The sequence below is a fragment of the Aulonocara stuartgranti genome (assembly GCF_965226115.1).
Source record: "Aulonocara stuartgranti genome assembly, chromosome: 22".
Lineage (NCBI taxonomy): Eukaryota > Metazoa > Chordata > Actinopteri > Cichliformes > Cichlidae > Aulonocara > Aulonocara stuartgranti.
In genome coordinates this window covers 20,627,942-20,642,223 of record NC_138957.1, presented here as the reverse complement: position 1 = coordinate 20,642,223, position 14,282 = coordinate 20,627,942, and the positions used below count along the sequence as shown (strand labels likewise).

The following is a 14,282-nucleotide window of genomic DNA, read 5'->3' as shown; positions in this document are numbered from 1 at the left end:
GATTGATAATGCTCACATTGTGCAGAATAGCATGCAAATAACATGGAAAAGCTGCATTAAATTTTCTAAATAAGATACTGGCACAGAGCAGGATATTGAAAGTACTTCAGCCTTTTCTTAAGTATCCCTAACGTGTATTTCCCTAACTATCAATATATTAACATTACCAAGACAACACACTATAAACAAGCCACGAGCACTAGCAACCATGGTGCAAGACAGCTGACTCATATTTTAACCTCCTCGAATCTTAAATATAGAGCTCAGCTCCTCAAAACAAACACCCACCTTGACATTTTCTCACATCTTGCAATTTAAAACAATACTGATGAATAAGTGCCACATCATACAATGTGTGTAATACAAACTAAATGCGGTGCAAAGAGGAGAGAACCTATTAGCAAACTGAATCATGGGAAGATGAAACATGCACTTACAGCCCTGTTTATAGTATCTCATAAGAATCATGATAAGCACTGACAAGCTTAAACCCGACCATTGCTGTTCTAATTTGTTTTACAGGAACTCAAGCAACAAGGTATCTGCAGATGTTAGCTGCTGTGAATAGTTGTGATTCAGGGTCGCCCTGTTCAAGAGCAAATATCACAGAGCTCGGGTCTATCTGAGTGAATAAACTTAGCAGTGTGTGCATCAATGTTGCTGTTGGGTTTCCATCAGGAGGCCAGGAAACCTCTTCCCTACTTTGTTTCATATCCACAATAAGAGACCTTGTGAAGTTTCCAGTTGGTTTTATCTCTGTTTTTCAAGTTCAAGAAATAGAAAAGCTTTGGACATCTACATAAAGTATCCTCAAATGGCTCTCCCGCTCTCTTGTGCATGTTTACGTTAAAACTACCACACCAAAGCACATTAAACAAAATAGCCTCCAATTTATTTATTACAGCCAGGGTGGTTCAGTTAAGTCGCAAACTGAGTAATATTGTCATTAACCTGTTACTTTCTGTTCAGCACCTTTACACATTCAACTGGCTAATCTCATATGGTTGTGTAACATTTATGCTGCTTTAGCGTGACACCATGTGTTGCGCACTGCAAGCCGCTTTACAACCCAACTCCACTCCAGCTTCTCCTTTCATGCTGTTTGTGATTTACTTGCTCAACCTTGCTGTAGCCATTCAAACAACACAGCTAATAGGAATTTGTCTCAGTGTGCTCACATATAACTACAAGACACACCCAACAACACACAATACAACACAACACAATACAAATACAAAAAGTACATCTAATTGATCGAGCCTATCCCTGTTGGGAGAAGACTGAGCAGGTGATGTGTTAGGTGGAAGGGGTCAGAAACAATCCTGCTAGCCATTGTGATGGCATAGTATGAAGCTATGGAAGGTAGATCGCAACCAATGATCTCAGAGGCTCTACATGCAATGTTTATAAGCTGTTGTTTGGCTTGAGCTACGATAGCAAATCGGGCTGGGCTGAAAGTAAGCATGCTTACTCTGTAAGCATTTGTCATAGTACAGAATCACATAGCCATTTCTCAAAATCTATCACTAAACTTACATTTTTTTCACACACATGTTGTTTACACTACGGATGTACCGACTGCTTATGTGAATCACATATTGTTCTGATCCCAGCTGGAAAAGATCTAAAGCGAATTCATTTCGGTTCTATGTTGTTTACTACACCACGCACTTGCAGTGTTTAAGTACTGTGCATTTCACCACACAGTGTAGTTAACATACCAGTCGTGTCCACGCAGTTATCTGCTGTGATGAACCAGTCTGTCTGTTTCTGCGCTATGACGGCATCTCTTTCATATTTGTCTGCATTTACATTCACGCACTGAGGTGCTTTACCTCACTTACCTTTCACAACATCTTATCTCTAAAGCATGCCATTGTTGTCTCTATTTTATCATAATGAAAGCTGAAAAGACTGAACAGCAACTCGAGACGATGATGTCTGCAACAGTTACGCCCTTTCCTGAAATAGCTGTTATGACAGGTGTAGTTTGTTCAAGTTCAATGTCCTGAAACAACATGTTTTTTGCATGCTTTAACTCCACCCTTGACCCAAATGGACACATGGATTCTCCTCCCTCTCTCTCCACACCATTTCTCTTGCTTTAGGTAAGAATGTAAATGGTAGCCATAAAATGCCTCTTAAAGGTGTACGCTACCTCAGTGCTCTCAACCTCCACCCTTTCAACAGTTAGGTAGCGTGCCCTGTCAGGTTGCAAATGCACTCAGCTTCATCTCAAGCAGCCCTGCTAGAGATGCTGTGGGGGCAAATAGCTAGGAGAGCTAATGGCACATCATGTAGCATTAAACCGAGCTGACTAGGCGCTGGTATCCAAAACCAAAGCACTGGAGAGGAGGGGGAGAGAGAGCATCTTTTTCCCCTCGAAAAGGCTGTTCCTGAATTTTGAGGCTAAATGAAGGGGAAAGGTCTGACGGGAGAAGAGAAGTGAAGTTACACAGTTACGTTAGTGGTGAATGTTGACATCTGACAGGCAGGCATAGTAAGCACCCATATACAAACTACCAAATCTTCAGTCAGAAATATTATTTCTGAATTTTGAAAAACACACAGTAAAACTAATACAGTTCTCTAACAAATTGTTTTAACAGTGCTGCCCTGCTGTGGCCTTAACGGGCCATGCTATCAGAGGAAAATAGCAGAGAGCACAGAAGCAGTGTCAACAGCAGACAATGAAAGCTAAGCCCAGTCAATTTATTTCCAAGGCTCTTAATTACTGTTATGATCTTATAGCTCTTCACAACGCCTACATTACTAAATGGAAACAATATCACAGCTTAGACCTATGACTGAAACAAGTTAACATTTGCAGAAAAGCCTCAACATGAAGAAGCCCTCGACCTAGATACTTTTAAAGGGATCCACCTGCCAGACTTCAGTTGAAGCCATTTGAACTGTGGTTTAGTTTCTCTAATAGACTGTCAGACCGTTAAACAACAGGCCAGGGCCGGAAAATCATATCTGGAGCAACACACCACTTAAGTGGGGATTCCACCTTAAATGGTTCCCAAAGAGAAGGGAAGTGTTTATGGGGGATGGGGGATCAGGCCAGGTTCTAGGCGTCTATGTTAGGGTGTGCAGCTAGAAATAACATGTGGGTCAGAGACGAAGACTGAAGGTTAGAGCAGGCAATAGTAACTCGCAGGTTCCTAGTCTGCAGTCTCACAGAGAAAGGGAGAGAGAGCGTGCCAGGTGTCGTCCAGATTGGATGTCAGTCCATCTCTGCAGTGTTTCTGACCGGTCGTTCTGCACCGATGGAAGCACTGAGCTGAACATTAACTGCTCTCTGTAACTGTGTGCTGAAACCTCCAGCACTAGATTTTCCCGAATCAATTAAATTACGCGCAATACCTGCAACATTATGCTGAAATTCAAGCCCTGTAGACATACTGCAAACAGTACACGGGTATTTTTAAATACTGCACATGTATGCATGCATTACCAGATGTAAGAGAGTTCCCGTAAGAGGGAAGTTACAAAGTTCCCTTAAGAGCAGTCAAAGTTAGGGAATGTACAAAAACAGAAAAGTTTTTGGTGCTTAGTAATTTCCCATTAGGGAACTTTCTTTTTCTACCACAGGTAATTCCCTTGGGCAAGTCCCTGTGGATAGGTGTGTACGCTGGCTATAGCACAGTATCCGTGCACATATTTTCAAATATATGCTGATACTGAGCTGCATGTAAGGTTGTTAATGTCTGATCTCAATAAGAGTTAGATTATTCATGGCCATCCCGTACGTGTTGTTTCTTACTCTGTGTTCATGACGGCCTTACTGCATGTTAGTATGAGTGTCTACAAGAACGGCTCACTTTAAACAATATCTATACCCATAGCAGGTATGAGACTGGGCCCCGTTAGTCTGAGCTCTCTGGCAGCTAATATTAGATGATAGTGTCAGAGAATTGGACCTGGTCTGGCCACAGTGAAACCTTACATTGACCTCATTTATCTGTGTCATAGCTCATCAGCTGGCCTGCCACACAGTCACCCACTGTTGAACACACTCACGAAAACATGACTGAGCTGCAGCATCCACAAAAACTAACACACAAATGCCTGAATAAATGCACACAAATATACAGCTATAAAACTGAAGACACAAAAATAATAGAAAGCAGAGTTGAGGAGCAGGCATTTTTTAGGCCACATTATACTAAATTACAACTTTCTGATTATTCTTTTGTCTTATTTTGACATTTTTTGTTCCTGCATTTTGATTTATTGTGACCACAAGATGCAATTTATTCCCATTTCTGTTTCCCCATTTTGGTTAAGTTGTGCACACACAATAATAAGAGCTGTCGGACAGCCCAGGCAGTCTCCCTTTTACTTTGTTGGAATGATATTCACAAATTTAAGCTTTCCAAATCAATAACTCATGAGCAAATTGTTGGTAAAACACGGGCGGCTCCTCTTTGTAGCCACAGCACGGCGAATAACAAGCTGCAACTTCATTTTCAACAAGAGAAGGCGTCTCTCCACGTGCACCCAACCGACCCTCTACAACACCGATACTACAAATACTACAAAAATTATAAATAACTTCACTCCTTCACAGTCGTGTCAGAAAAATCACTTCACACATGAACGGTCTCCTGTTTTACCAGCTATGTCTTTCCTCCATATGGCAGCTCCCAGGCTCCGTACACATCTACACATAATATATACAGTTTTTGTTTTTCTCAACTCAGGGAATTATTTCTAAACTTGAGAACAAAGATCGCATTATCTTGCAAAACACCATTCCAATCAAATCAATAATAGAAGCGTGACGCTATTAAAAAAGCATAGAAGAGAAAACTGTTATAGACGGTAAAACAGCAGGAAGAAAATGAATTCTCTTTATTGTACAGAAATGAATTCCTATAATTGTCTTGCACCATACTTGTGTCAACTCACTCAAAGCAGGAGTGATGCTACCACCGTACAAGTCAGCTCTCATCACCCAGTAATGCATACAATACAGTGACTTTCATCAAACAAGAACTGCGGGCCACTGGTTTACAGTGCCAACCAAATTTATTAGACCACCACCCAATGTAATCTTTATACCACAGCTGCACTAAATTACTGATCATTATCAAAATATTTTATCACATTTCTTTTATTAAAATGATATTTTTAATGGCAAAACTATAAAGATTTTCCAATTTACTGTTATACAAACAACAAAAAATCTGAAAAAATCTTTTTAATTAAGATGCCAAATTACAGTTATTTACTTGCATTCCTCAATAGAGGGTGGCTGTAGCTCAGCACATAGAGCACATAGATTGTCTACTGATTGGAACGGTGGTAGTTCGATTCCCACAAGTGTCTGTGCGACAGATTTATTTGAGTGTGAATTCATGTTAGTTAGTTTGGATGTTCTACTTCTCGGTCCAGTGTGCCGGCTCGAATGTGGGTACGAAAATGTGATTTATTCTTTTAAATTTGCGTTTTCTTGTTTTTATGACAGGTGGTGTAATAAATTTGTCAAGTGCTGTAACTTTGTGAAAATATTTTCTAGTCTAATGCCGATGGAAGAGAATAACAAACTAAAAAGAAAAGACACTTTCTCCAAAGAGGTCCTGAAACTGTAATTGGGAATGGACTCCTGGGGATCGCGGCCAGGCAAGTATCATCCTGGATCGCTCCGAAGGAGTGTTTTAGCACACCTCCCTGACTGTCACAGCCAAATGACCCTGTTCCAATGTCATGAGCTTACTACATAGCTAAAGGAAAGGCCAGAAATAATAGCCAGCGAGTCAGTCAGTCAGACATGTACCCTGAAAGCTTGTCAGAAAGCTAGCCTGCAGCCAAGTATCAAGCCAAATGTCCAGCCAGATGAGGCTGACCCAAAGCCAGCCATCCAGTATAAAGGTGAACTAGCCAAGCCGCAGCTACCAGCCAGACATGGAGCCAGCTGGACTGACATACAGATAGACAGAGAAATGCAGCACTGCACCCAGCTCTATTCAAACCACACCACAGATTTGTCAGAGGAAATAGTTTCAGTGTTGCAGACACTGTTTTAAATACTGCTTGTGGTTTAGTTGCACAGACTTGTCTCGACCTGTTATCAAGTGTTTGCCCATGTATGGCCCAGGCCATATGCTTAACCATGATTTTTTGTTACTACATATCGGTGCAATGTCAAAAAAAGGATAGAGAGAGCATCTAGCCCTTATTTGAATTCTCGTCTTTACTCCACATGCCACGTCATGGACCATCAATGAAATGACAGGCAGCATAGTTTTCTGGTGCATTGCACTGACCCTGGCCTTACAAGGAGTAAACAGTAGTAATGGAAAGCAATGTTTTGCCAAGAATAACACTGGTGAAGGGTGGGTTTTGGTATTCCAGGGATTGTTTCTATCACTGGCCATTTTCCTGTTATTGAATTCCTCTCACTCAATGCATATCCTTCTGGCTCAGACTTAAGTCATTGTTGATACCCACACACCCACTTTGCAACTGGGGACATGGGGCTTTTGCTACCCACTGAGGTAAATCCAGCAAAAATAGAGGTGCACTTAGAGTCACTTTAACTGGAATTCACAATTCAAACAAGTTAGCGTGATGTAATGGACTCTCTGCATGTCCAGACACCTTCATTTCCAGCTCGGTCTACAGTTTGTTAAACTTTAAGGTTTAATTTGCAAATGGGAAATTACAAAACGACTGCCTCATACTAGACTGGTTTACATGACATAACTGAATGCATGAATACAAAAAGCGACTTGCAAGAACGGGTATAATGTTCTTTGTAATTGAAAAGATGAAAGGAAGAATTTGAATGGCATGGTCCAATTCGGTTTATCCAGCTGTCTGGGATGACTAATAAAGCTAACCATGACCTGATGTAATCAATTATAGCACAAGTAACAGTGTATTTTGATTAATTAACGTAGTACTGCCCCATAAATCAGCTCCAATAAAGTCAGAATGAGCACAAGAATTCATTAGTTGTTAACCTTGTGCCATAACCTTCACCCAAACAGTATTTGTGAATGTAATGTAGAACTCATTACATTTGTGCTCCAATGAATGTACATTACCCCAATTCCTAACATTCTCTCTATCTATCTGGCTGTGTCCCAGGTTGTCAGCTTATCCCTGTCCCGAGCCTGAAGCTCTGCTGGGGAAAAGAAGAGTCTGCAGGAGCTGTCTGCCTGCCAGTCAGCGTCAACTCCCCTCTGTAATCCTCTACTGCCTTTGATAAGGAAGAGAAGAGAAGAGAAGAGAAGAGAAGAGAAGAGAAGAGAAGAGAAGAGAAGAGAAGAGAAGAGAAGAGAAGAGAAGGATTTTGTAGTTTGGAGATAAGTAGGAATATTTTTTTGAAATAAGCAAATTAACAATTTTAGCAACAAAACCAGATTTCAATGATCCCACCAAATGTTTTGTGGCTCTTTCAAGCCTCATCTTAAAGAGACACTCCTCTGTTACGCCCTATATAAAACCAATAACACATACACATTCCCTACTAATAGCTGAGCCGTTACCTGTTTGGTTCTCCTTCATTTATTTTAGCATTCAAAAGGCCCACGACTAAAACTTTTCGTTCCTTATTGGAAAAGAGATAACAAGCGGGAGCATGGTGAATGAACTACTGCATGTTCACCTGCCTTTCATTTATAGTTCAGGGGATCTTACTGGCTTACAGATTCAAATTCGTAGCCTGCGTGCTCGTCATTTACCTATTATTCTGTTTTTATTTATACACCCTGGAGTTTAGACTATTTCAGCCTTTTACACCGTTTTCCTGGAAAACAGACGACCCTATATCATGTCAGCTCCACTGGCAGCCATTACAGAGCGAAAAGCCAAAGTAAGTCCCAAAGCCAGCTTCCCTGTTTCACATGGTTATTGAGCCATACAGCAGCTTATCGACCCGACAGCGTAACACAAGTTTGTAGGATGGCTTTAGTCCTCTCTCCCTCTATTTATCTTCCTCTGTCTGTCTCGTTCGCTCATTCGGGCACTGGGACTATCTTGGTCATTCAGAAGATTGGTATTGATTAGCCACTTCAAAATAAAGACGGTAAGCATAGAAACAGGGTCACAAAGGCTCTAATGTCTGAGCACACACACACAAGGATTCAACATTATGCACTCCACACTGTATATAAATGCCACTTGTTTTGCACATATTCAACTCTGTATATTTTATATATTTTATTATTATTATTATTATTATTATTTTACTATTTAATTTGTAAAAATGTGTATACACACACACACACACACACACACACACACGTAGGAAAATATTTAGTATACACATCCAGAAATGCATACACTATTATATATTGTACATATATTTATTAGTTTCAGGTTGGCCATTCTTGTATTTTGCTCGTTTGTGTTGTTGTGTTTGCACATCTCTGTTGCTTGTGGGGCTCGCACACAAGAATTTCACTCGCATGTGCTGTGCCAGTGTGCCTGCACATGTGATGTGACAATAAAAAGTGATTTGATTTGATTTGATTTGAATGCTGCAAAGTGGCAAACAAGAGCAATCCTTTCTTAGGTCCTCTAATGTCGTGATAGCTGTACACTAATAAACTAAACTATGATCGGGACAAATACTGGCAAATAGCGCAAGCAAACAGTGGCATGTTTTTCACTCTTCCTGCAGATTCAAGGGCACAAACGACAGATTAAGGAACACAGGACTGTACACTAGTCAATAAAAAAAACATGATAACACATGGTGAAGTGTTCTGGCACAAGGAAACGTTCATTGATCCCCTTAATAGCAGCATACTGTACGTGAATGTGTCCTTTATCTCGAGTGCGTGCATGTGTACTCGCCGCACTCGTGAATAGAGGAGGATAAAAGGAAAAGCTGAAAAGGTCTGAGCACACCGCACAGTTCAACAAGACAGCTCGATCGCTTGATCTGCCCCCATCCCCACCCACTGCTCTCTACCTTTTTAAAACCATTTTTCCTCACACACTTTATTTTGTTGGTCCCTCATAGCTCACCTCACTGGCTTTTTGTCATTCTTTTCGGGCTCACCTCATTCGATCCCACACTTCTGAGCTTTTTTTTTTATTATACCCCTGCATTTCTGACCAACACTGTTTCCTTTCTGTCAATTTCTCGGGTAACTTTTAGCAGAAAAGGAGAAAACCACAGATTAACTCGCAACTGCGGTCTGGTGTGAATGCGGCATCGTTTTCATTATCCCACAGCAAATAACATTTTTTTGTGTTACAGCAACAGACATAAAGGTGTTTAGTGACTATTCTGAACATTGTGGCTTGGTAAGGCAGTTCTGGCACCTGATTTGGATGCTTGATGATGGAGAACTACCAGAAAGCCAAGTGGGAAAGGTCAGCGTAGGACCCACTGGAGAGATTAAGCTCAACTTTGACACGGGAGTAGCTGAGGATCCCCAGGGACAAACTGGAGAAAGTTGCAGGAACAGCACTGCCCGGAAGCCGTTCGCGCAATAGTCACAACAGTTTATTAACTGACTTGTCTTCATGGGCGCAAACTGTAGCGGTAAACAACAAAACCACACTAGGAGGCACGCAGCGGCACCACAAGTCACAAGACTTTCGGCAAAATGAGACTGAAGTTGGAATACCACACATTAGTTTCGCTTTTAGATATTCTACTGTGAGATTTTAAACTCAACTTTCATTTTCACTCACTGCTTCTTTAGGTTGAGGCACCAAACTACACGGGTAGATCTAAGCGCCCGATAAGGATTTTGGTTCAGGTTGAAACACTTTTCCCACGTGAAGGCATGAAACGTATTTCAAATCGAAACTCAAGAGTCATGCCACAATTTTTAAAAAATTTGCAAATTTCTTTTTTTTGTAGCCTCAAGTAGTCTCAAAAATCACATGTAATTTATATGATAATTTTATTGTCTTTTTTAGGCATAAAAATACTGCCAATTAGAATTTACAATACATTTCTATGACAAATCCCACTTTATTTATGGCATTTTTGCACTACAAGTGGATCAGTGCAACTTGTCAAATTTTCTGTGCAACCCAATGTAAAGAGTAAGCATTTTGTTCCACATAATGGCTCAATAGAGACACACAGAAACACGCAGACACCTGTTTCGCACATTTGTCGATCTATTTGATCCTCCCACCCATCATTCACTCAGAGTATTAAACCATTTCTGTCACTTATTCATTCAGGCGTGAAATCTCCACCCAATCATTACCTGGAAATGATCTCTCTTTATGTCATTCTCACAAACACACACAAACACACTGACACAAAATCTCCCGCTCATTTCCACACACGCGCACACACACACACAGCGCAAGTTCCAAAGACGACACTCTAGCGTGATCTAGCAGATGTGTGTATTCATGTGTGTTTGACGGTGTGAGTCCGTGCACACATATGGCAAATGAGCCAAGCTCAGTTAAATGACTTGTGATTAGGACATTGGCTTCTAATTGCCACTCATTACCATTTGAAAGTGAGTGGCGGCTCAAATCAAAGGCTATAGCAGCAGTGGTAAAGTGTGCGCATGTGTGCGTGCGTGCGGCGGGAGAGCGGCTGAAGCAGCATGCCTGATTCACAGCCGCACGACTTGTACAACAGTTTGGACTTTTGCTTCATACTTTTCCTTACAAGTAAGGCAACGCTTTTTGGAGAAATGTGGGTAAAAAATATTCTGAAACTCAAACAAACTCAATCTAAAACTCTTTGAAATTCAAACTGTAACTAGCACAACAAAATCTAAGTTTACTTTTCAGCATCTCATGGTAACAGTCTTGGATTAGCACTGGGCAAATCGCTGCCACTCTACCTAAATCACTACAACACCCTCTGCTTACCTCCCTTCTAAAAATCTGCCCGTCTTCCCTTTATATTAACACCTCCCTTCTGCTCAAGCATTCACAATGCATCTATCTTCCAGCCATAAGCTGTTTTCACACCGGAACACCAGAGTCTGGAGAATCAGGTGAGCACACTGGCGGAAGTTGCTCATTTTCACAGGTAGCACACAGCAGGAGACAGACCCGTCCATAAGCATTCTTACCACCAGAAACATTCTGAGCGGTTCAGGCAAAGCTGCTGCCTGTGGAAGGTGCAGGGGACGGGACAAAAGGCAACCAGTTGCTCGCGCTGCACGCTGTCAGCCATCATACAGCGGTGGATATTTGCGTGCTAAAAATGCACCGCAGTGGATTAACATCTATAAAGCTTCAGTCGTGAACAGTTCCTGGACGCCTCTAGTTAACCTCGCTAGCAGAGAAATTTATTTCAATTAAAAAGACCTTTCCATGGCATCCCACAGGGACTAACACCGGATCCCACTCACTTCATTATCCACATCCTTCCCATCATTATACATGAATCCATCCCTTGTTAAAGATTTGAAGCTGAGCTGTGTATTTCCCGAGTACCTCTTGGATGCGACCCCTTCCTCTCTTCTCCAACCTGCTGTATTTAATACCAGTCACACATAAAAAATACATAATAGTTTCAGTATGGTTAATAAAGACTTAATGGCCATGTTGTTAAGTGCAAATACAACAGCCAATCACATGCCACCAACTCAATGCATTGATCTGCGTGTTCGAAAGGGTCTGACCGAATACCAGTACCTAAAAAATGGCTGGCCAGTGTCGATTATGTATTTTTTTTACAGAAAAGAGACAAAAGTCAAACTAGTGTGCATTATTTTTTCTTCACACTTTTTTCTGCTGTCTTTCTGAATAAATAAGCAATCCAAATTATTTAATATTAAACAATAAAAGTAATTATAAAGTAGGGCTGCCACAAACGATTATTTTGATAGTCGACTAGTCACCGATTATTTATGCGATTAGTCGACTAATCAGATCATCATCCACTGGACGTAAAACTACAGCTTATTGCACCAGCAGCATCTGCTCTTCTATAACTATCATTAGCTTACAGCTTTAAGCTTTTAAGGTGCTAACTAAAAATAAAGACAAGATGATAGTTTATTCAATTTTAATGAAATTTGCAGATTGTTTCGGTAAAGTTGAATAAACTCCTTGCTATCTAAAATATAACAGGACACCGGAGTATATTCTCCAGCATCTCACACTTCTGATAATCAGCTGTCTGCTTGACGTTTATTCAGCTGTGTAAAAACTATAACTTTAATCTCAGCCAAACCGATTTACTCAGGAACAAATAAAATACTAAAAAAAAAAAAAAAAAAAAAAAGCCAAACAACAACATTTTTAATTTATCTAAGTGACTCATATATATTTAACCTGAGTCACGAAAGACGGCGGTGGGTTTGAAAACAATTTGCCGGGAGTCCGGTGTTCTCACGGCGCTAGTGACCTAGCCCCCGGATAGCTATCGAGCTAGTGGGTAACAGACATCTCCGAAAACGTCGGAGCGCTTTTGAAAATATGTGGTGTCCTGATAAACTGAGCCGATATTTGAGGTTTACACAGCTACATTCTCGCCTGAAAATATGTTAAACGTTTATTTTGTGACCCAGAAAGAATAATAAGAGTAATATTAAAACTAACTAGCTGCCGCCATTGTTGGAAACTAAGCTGGGCCGCGCTATGAATTCTGGGACACAGCTGCTTCTTCTTCTTCGGGGTTTAACGGCAGCTGGCATCCTTGTACATGCAGTGCTGCCATCTTCTGTTTCAGTCCGTTATTACACTCTTAAATCCTGCTATTATTCCTGCGTCTTTTGCGATCTTACAAAGCTTCAAACGACACGTCGACTATTAAATCAGTCGTCGACGATTTTGATAGTCGACGTAATCGTGACTAGTCGACAAATCGTGGCAGCCCTATTATAAAGTAACTTCACACTGATCTATGAATATTTTTCCACACCATGTACCACATGAAGGTGTTTCTAAATGTGTGTTTCACTGCACTGACACAAATGTTGGAAGCTTGTATATGGGATTTATGGCAACCACGAGATCACATTTCTTTCAGTACTTGGACAACAACAATCACAGGCAGTGCAGATAAAATCTGAAACATGTGTTTACAGGCATGAGTCAAAGCAAGCAAGGAATTTAATTAATGGGTCACTCGTACGTTTGTGCTCGCATCCTCCACGGAGGACAGAAGTTCTTGAACTAGCGACAGCACTAACAGAAATGTCCAACACCATAAAACAGGTAAGTAATAACACCGGAGCCGACGGGCTGCACTGACTCTATAGGTTCACTCTGCAAGTGTTTGCTAACACACAGTGGCTGCAAGTGAGTGAATTACAAGAACCATGGAATAAAACAGAAAGTGTGTTTTTACTGAAAGCTGCAGATTCAAATTTGTTGGTGTTGCAATATTTTCTATTTCTTTCAGTAACACGTTTAAAAAGTAGCAAAAACAAGCCTTTTAGATAGAAAGCAAGTTTAACCACGATCACAGCTGTCTGCTGAGATATCTCTGTGTTGAAAGCGCTCTATGGGGTGTCCAGTCATTCATTGCTTAAGGCTACAGGACAGGCTTCAAAGATGAAAATGACATAATCAACAAGTAATGCAAACCCACTTCTGTTTTTTCGTGTTTTTCCTATAAATTGCACAGATATCATCAGAAAAGAGGAAGACTTAAGCATGCAGCTGGTGGAAAGAAGCGCAGCTTTTTTCTTTCTTTTTCTTTTTTTAATCTTGAGCATTCACTTTGTCAATCAGTCTGCTGCCATTAGGAATGCTCGTTAAAAAACTATAGTGTGAGTGAAAGCATTGGCTACCACTTGGGACGCATAGCCTACCCTGCTCTGAGGTGTAAACAGAGTAAAAATAGCTTGCTATCACAGGCTTCCCTACAGTCCCGTTATATAATGGTCCATGCTAGGATGAATGACATCACGGGTAGTCCTGCAATCACAAACCGTATGTCCTTTACAACCAGCTGGCAACGTAAAACATTGTGTAGTATTACGTGCGCAACAATAAATGCTTCCTAAGAATCGAAACATGCAAAACACCTGCGGTTACGCTTTTTTTTTAATCTAGAAATCATGTGGACTGTGGTTAGTAGTTCGCCTCCTTTCGTGTGGAGAAAACACTTCCGCGATAGTGAAACGTAGATTTAAAAAAAATGTAACGCTTTCCCCTGACAGTCCCTGTCAATAAGAAAAGAGTTCAGAAGAAGACCTATGTGGCCCGAAGCGACATTATTCGGACATGTCCGACAAAGAAATAGTCTGCAAAGAGGAAATGTTTTGAGCCGAGGTCGAGTGGCGCAGTTACTGGAAGTACAGCGCCTGCCCGACTCCCAACTCACCCGGCGGACGCGCTCCTCGCTCGGTCAGAATCCAGCCGAACCTCCGCCC

The 14,282-nt window shown here is 41.1% G+C and overlaps 1 protein-coding gene across 1 annotated transcript in view; it reads right to left on the bottom strand.

The window, feature by feature from the left end:
- The window catches only part of atxn1a (ataxin 1a), a 114,819-nt gene that overhangs the window by 100,037 nt on the left and 500 nt on the right, over nucleotides 1-14,282 (bottom strand). The window lies entirely within an intron of this gene.